The sequence below is a fragment of the Larus michahellis genome, chromosome 14 (genome assembly GCF_964199755.1).
Source record: "Larus michahellis chromosome 14, bLarMic1.1, whole genome shotgun sequence".
NCBI lineage: Eukaryota > Metazoa > Chordata > Aves > Charadriiformes > Laridae > Larus > Larus michahellis.
The window spans coordinates 2,418,987-2,425,153 of NC_133909.1; the positions used below are offsets into that span (position 1 = coordinate 2,418,987).

The 6,167-nt window shown below is 60.8% G+C and overlaps 1 protein-coding gene across 2 annotated transcripts in view; it reads right to left on the bottom strand.

Moving 5' to 3' along the window:
• LOC141751332 (tektin-3-like) overlaps window positions 1-5,532 on the bottom strand; it is a 34,810-nt gene extending 29,278 nt beyond the window's left edge. The window contains exons 1-2 of one of the 2 annotated variants that reach the window (XM_074607920.1): window positions 5,378-5,532; window positions 3,110-3,200 (exon numbers count right to left, since the gene is read on the bottom strand). The gene's annotated coding sequence lies outside the window, so the exon portion shown is untranslated. Of the gene's footprint in view, window positions 1-3,109; window positions 3,201-4,411; window positions 5,208-5,377 lie in introns of those variants that run through there. The other variant, XM_074607919.1, reaches the window with a different exon arrangement.
• Window positions 5,533-6,167: the final 635 nt, after the last annotated feature.

Genomic DNA, 6,167 nt, shown 5'->3' on the forward strand with positions numbered 1-6,167 from the left:
CCCAGGGCACGCGGCAGCAGCCCCAGGAGCCACGGGAGTGGCTGCAGGAGACCATGAGCGGCCCCCAGCTCACCTGCGAGACCACCTACGCCCGGAAGATAGAGAGGAAAATCAAAGCGAACAGGAGCAGCATCTTCAAGGTAGGGGCTTCTGCCAGTCTCCTGAGTGTTCCCCCACGAGACACCCCCTCCTCCAGGGTCCACGCCACCGTTGCATCCCCTTACACCGAGGATCTGTTCAGACTGGTGGCAAATAAAGCAGTATTTCCTCTCTAAACTACTTTTGGTTTCGAGAGCTTTTATTTCAGGTAACAGCACCATCACACCCAGGGACCCTCACTCCAAATTCCTGCTAGCTAATTTACATCATTGGCATTGATATTTCCAACATCAAAACGGGCTCTGCAGCATCTAAAGTGCTTTAACTGACTCTTTTGAGAGCCCTTGACATATTTTCCCCAAAAAAGTGGTTAGAAAGTACACAGAATCATAGAATGTGTTGGGTTGGAAGGAACCTCTCAAGGCCATCTAGTGCAACCAAAGGGGAACATCACAGCACACAACAAACCCCCCCCCATGCTGAACCCTACCTAATTCCACATATTCCGAGCACCGAGTACCGCTCCTTTTCAAAAGGAGAGGAAGAAATGACTGCACCGCGGCGGCCACTGCGATGGCCAGAAGAAAAAAAAATGCCTCTACGTAAAGACCAAGTTCTGCCAAAAATTCCCGACCGAGGATTTCTTGCTCTTAGCCCAGAGCAGACCTTGGCACTCGGCGATTAACCGTTGAGTACCGTCCTTGGCACAGGCACAGAGAAACAAATTCTTACCGCTTTCTACAACGCCGTGCGGCATGCACAGCCTGTGTTTTGAGAGAGACTTAAATGAGAACGGTTTGTGGTTATTTGGTATAGGATCTTTCGTATTTTGGAAAATAAGCACGTTCCTTGCAAAGAGAGTCTGAGGAGCGTTAACAAGGAGCGGGCAGGGGATGAGGGCGAGCCCCGGAGTTGGTCCTGCCACAGCATCCTTGTTCCGTGTCCCTCTTATTGCTCCGAATCATGGCCGACCGCGGGTCCCCCGGCAGCGGAGGGGCTCGGAGACGGGCAGCAGGGAGGGAGGGCACAGGGACCCACCGGAAAGGATACTGCGGGCTATTTTTATTCCATTTTTACCCACAGATTTTAAAAGCCTTGCTTTAAAAGCCCAGGAAATATCTTTTGATTCTCTCTTCCTACAGCACCGGTGAGCTCTGGCTCCTGCATCCAGGGTCCCACCAGATGAAGACTGGTCCTCAGCGGCGTTGCTCCCCCAGCCCGGCCGCAGGGTGGATGGGGCAGAAGCTTTTGCCCAAGCAAAACCTCCTTTTCCTGATGCCAGAGCAGAGCCTTCACATCAATAAGAGCTGGCAGAGAGCTCTTTAAGGCTCGAGCACAATGCACCTCTACTCAAAGAGCTGCCCACTGGGGCACCTCATGAACCAAACTCAGCCGCTTGACGGCGTTTTTAGCAGGGCCTTTCCGACTATAGTCCCTTCAATGACAAAAATTCACCACTGAAAGGATCCAGAGGGAAGCCCCTCTTCGAGCAGCTCCTGGGAACGGGGCAATATAGACTGGCAACCCCCAGCAGGGCAGTCAGACGTGGAGGAAACCACCCCAACCACGTTTTGGACAAGCCCCTCTCAACACTTAAAAACTCCCCAACACACGGCACCCTGCAAACACCCAGGAAAAAAAAAAAAAAAGCGGTGGAGATTTGAAAAGCAAAAGATTTGAGGAGGCTTTGGAGCCAAGGACCCCCCAGAGCACCCATCTCCCCACGTCGGGGACCCACAAGAGTTTTGCTCCCACCAGGCTGGGGACTAGGGCGACATGAATCTCCACAAACCCCTGACAGTCTCCCATCACCGCAAGACCCTTTGAAAGCACACAGTGCTCTTCCCTGCAACTTGCCAAGACCACGTGGCATCGGTTTGCTCCTACGCCAGGAGCGTGTTTCCGGCGTAGTGTGACATCGGTATGATTCACAACTGGTTTCACTGGGAGAATCCGTCTCCAGGGGAAAGCAAAACCCAGGCTAACTGAAAACAAACGCTGGACGCGGCACCACTGGCATTAGCCCTGCCTTGTGGGGAAACTGAGGCACGGGCTTGCCTGACTCCTTGAGCACAGGTCTCATGACACTGGTACCGCTAGGTGCCCTGCAAACTGCGTCACGGCATCTCAGCAAGCACCCCTCCCCTGCTGACCTCAGCACACAGCTCGCTGGGTGACGTCACCCAGCGCCACAGCAGCCTCCACCCAGCCCAGGCCAGAGGTGGCCGTTCGGCCACTCCAGATGTGCAGGTGCCGCGTCAGCGGCGGGATGAGGCAGGGCCTGAGGGCTCAGCACGTCCCACCCCATGGGGCTCGGCAGCGAACCACGGAGCGAGGAGAGTGCCCCAAAACTCAGCCTGTCGCAGCGGCAGAAAGCAGGGCAACTTTCTGGATAGGGGACAGGGTGTCCCCTGGAGACGGGGTGTCCTCAGGGCACCGCGGCATCTTTAAACCACTTTAACACAGGCAAGAGGGAGGCGTGATGAAAACGGCCCCTCCACTCCCAGCAGGGCGATGGGCGCCCAGCGAGCCCTGCTCCAAGGACTGCCTCGCGTTTATACATCCCAGTGTCATCGAAAGGGGCTAATAACAGGAGGCTACCGAAAAGCACTCGAGCCGGTCACCTCCGCTGCGGCTGGGTGCGCTGAACACCCTGCCACGGTGCTGCCAGGAGCTGCCCCACAGCTGGGGGGCAGAGCAATGGGCATCGGGGCTGGGACCCACGCTAAGCCCCAGCCCAGTTTCAGGGACTGGTAAAGCTGGGGGGGGCGCAATCTCCCCACTAGGACACCGGGAATTCGGTGGATCCCTGTCCCTCCATCTGGGGACAGAGCAGAGGAGGGGAGGGGATGGGGAGGGAGGGAATAATTTCGGGGGCGGAGGGGGGGTGTGCAGTGAAAAGCAAGAGGGAATCGCAAGTAACCCACACAGGCAAATCCCCCTTGATTTCCTAAGGCTGGGGAGGAGAATAAAAGCGAGGGGCAGCGATTTGCGGGGGGGGAGCACTCACCGCTCGTGGAGGAGGTCAGGCAGTGGAAGACGCTACTGGAGGTGCAGTTCTGCCAGAGGTGCGCCGTGTGCCCGCCGTTCACCAGCCATTGCTGCAAAGAGACGCAGCCCCGTGAGCAGCGCCCTGGCAGGAGGGGGCAGGCAGCCGTGTGCCCCCCGCCAGGGCTTCGGCACCCAGCAGCCCCAGGGCGTACCGGCCGGGGGCTCCCAGGCACATGCTTTTCCACAGAAAAGGGGTTTGGAAAGGAAATACTGATAGTTGCTTTCAGCCGCTTTCACCCCAACGGCAGAAAAAACACAGAAGCTCTTTATTCTCTTTAAACACGGACCAAGTCCCGCGGGGGACGCGCGCTTCCCTCCCCTCTGCCGTCCTCGCCCAGCGCCGGGCCGGGCTATTTGAATGGTTCCACGTGATTTCTAACGACTCGCAAGATTTATTTTTTTTTTTAACGTCTTCTACTACTATGACCACCCAAAAAAAATAAGAAAAAAAAAATTAAGGGAAAGAAGAACCTGGTGAAGCAAGCCTGGAACTTCACCAGCTCTACAAAACTGCTGCCTTAAAACCAAGGCAAACCTCTTCCTAAGTAGATGACGTGTTAACTGGGCTCTGGACCAAGAACGGTGCTGGGAACCCTCTGTGCAGCATCCAACCCTCCATCTTCCCACTGCTTGCACAGCTTAAGCCTTGAACATCGCCAGGAGGAGCCCATGCGGGTGGGGAGCGAGAGGCTGTGCCCAACGCACAGCCCCAGAGGAGCAGAGCTGCAGAGCAAAACTGCTGGTGCTGAGGAGCCAGTGCCCAAACCAGTCCCGTTTCAAGGGGTTTTGCTCAGACTGGCTGTACTGGTCCTGTGGCCTGAAGCCCGTTAGCAGGTGGAGCTCCTTTATGAAAGGGGAGGGCGACGTCACCCCACAGAGAGTCTTTTGGGTGCTCTATGATGTGACATGGGGACGATGAGGAGATGGCCTTCAACAGCCCTCTCCTCTGGACTGATGGGGATGTCCTGAGCACCCGCTGCCGCACACAACCAAGCGACCCCCCCATTACACCTGACTGACCCACCCCCCCAGTGACACCTGACAGCACAAATACGGAAAAGAGCTTTCTGTGCTAAATGCTCCAAAATCCCACCGTTAGGAAGACCAGCAGTCAGCAAGTACTAATTCCTGCTAAAAGCCAGGCTGGAAAATAAACCAAAAATAAAAACACCACCTTCTGGTTTTGCCATGCCAGAACCCCCCCGCCGGCCGCTCCCTGCCTCGCTGGTACCCCGGTGCCGGAGGAAAAGTCCGTACTTACGCTAACGATGGTGGAGACGAAGAGGAGCACCAGCACGGTGACGTGGAGCACGATGATCCCCAGCAGCAAAAGCAGCATCTTGGCGGCCCGGATGCCCCCGGGGATCCCCCAAGCTCCCCCCAAGCCCGCTCACCGAGGGGCTCCCTCAGCCCCTCTCCTCCGAAGCGGGGGCTCCCATCCCTCCCCCCGAGGGCAGCGTGCTCCTCGGCAACCCCGGCGGGGGGGTGTGTGTGTGTCTATCTCGGCGCATCTCAGCCGAGGGGCTACCCCGGCCCCCCTCCGCCGGGATGGAGGGTCCCCTGCCCACCTAACCATGGGGACCACCGGGGGTCATTCTGCCGGCCCCTCTCCCCAGGGGGGGCTTTCCCTGGCCCATCTCCCCTGGCGACCCCCGCAGAGGACGGCTGCGGGAAGGAGGGGGAGCCACCTATCTAGGCCCATCTCCCCCCGGGTTGGGGGGGGGGTGTTCTTCTCCACCCATCTCCCCTCGACACCCCCAACAGGGGCTTTCTTTGCCCCTCTCCCGCCCCGGGGTATGTGTGTGGGGGGGCTTTCCGCAGCCCATCTCCCCTGGGGACCCGCGGAGAAGGAAGGACGGGCTGCCCTGAGCCCTCTCCCTACAAGACCCCCGTAGGGGGGGTGTCTCCTCGGCTTATCTGCCCTCGACACCCCCAGCAGGGGCTCTCATTGCCCTTCTCCCCCGGGAGCGGGACGGGTGTGGGGGGGTCTTTCCGCAGCCCATCTCCCCGCGGAGAAGCAGGGAGGGGCTGCCCTGACCGCTCTCCCTAGAGGACCCTCGCAGCGGGGGGACGGGGGTGCGCTCCCCCCTCCCTCTCCCCTGTGGACCCCCCGGAGGGTCTCTCTGGCCCTTCTCCCCATCGGGAGAGCCCTTCCCCTTCCCCTTCCCTTCCCCTTCAGGGCGGAGCCCGCAGCAGCCGCCCCCCTCCCGGGCCGGGCCGTACTCACGTCGCGGCGGAGCCGAGGGGCGCGGGGCGGCAGCGGCGGAGCGGAGCGGAGCGGGCGGCGGCGCTGACAAGTTTCCCCTTTAACCGGGGCCACGGCCCCGCTGGCGGCTGCGGGACGGGGAGGGCCCTGCCGCGGCGCCCGGCCGCTCCTCCTGTAAATGCGGCAGCGCCCCGGCCCCGCCAGCACCCACCCCCCCTCCGCCGGCCCCCCCCAGCCGGGAGTCACTCCCTGCCCCATCCCCGTCCCCGCACACAGGCGCGGCCGATCCCGCTGGCTCAGCGGGGGGATTTTTTTTTATTTGGTCTTGGTTTTTTTTTTGGGGGGGGGGCAGCCATCCCTCTTTGCTTCCTCAGCCAGGACCCCCAGCTTCCCCATCGTGGACGCCCCCCCCGCCCCGGGGGGGCTGTGCCGGGAGGCGGCTCTGCCCCGTTCCGCTCTCCGGAGCGGCCGCGGGTGGGGGGCGGGGGCGGGGGGCGCAGCACGGCGGGGTGCGGGGCTGTAGGAAGCCCGGGGTGCCGGAGGCGGCCGGTGGCCGGCGGCTGCAGCCGCGTGTGTTGCTGAGCAGATAAGTGAGTTCTGGTGAGGGCTGGCAGGGAGCTTCCCTCCCCCGGGGATGCTCGGGGAGGGGGACGCGGTCAGCGAGGAGGTGACACGCAGAGGACAGAGAGCTCCGCTGCACCGGGTGGCCCCCCACGCCCCGGCGGAGGCGGTTCGTGTAGCCTCAGCCAGGGATCCGTGGGGCGGGATTTGGGGAACGGGCTGTGCTGCAGTCGGGGGCAATGTCCCCTCT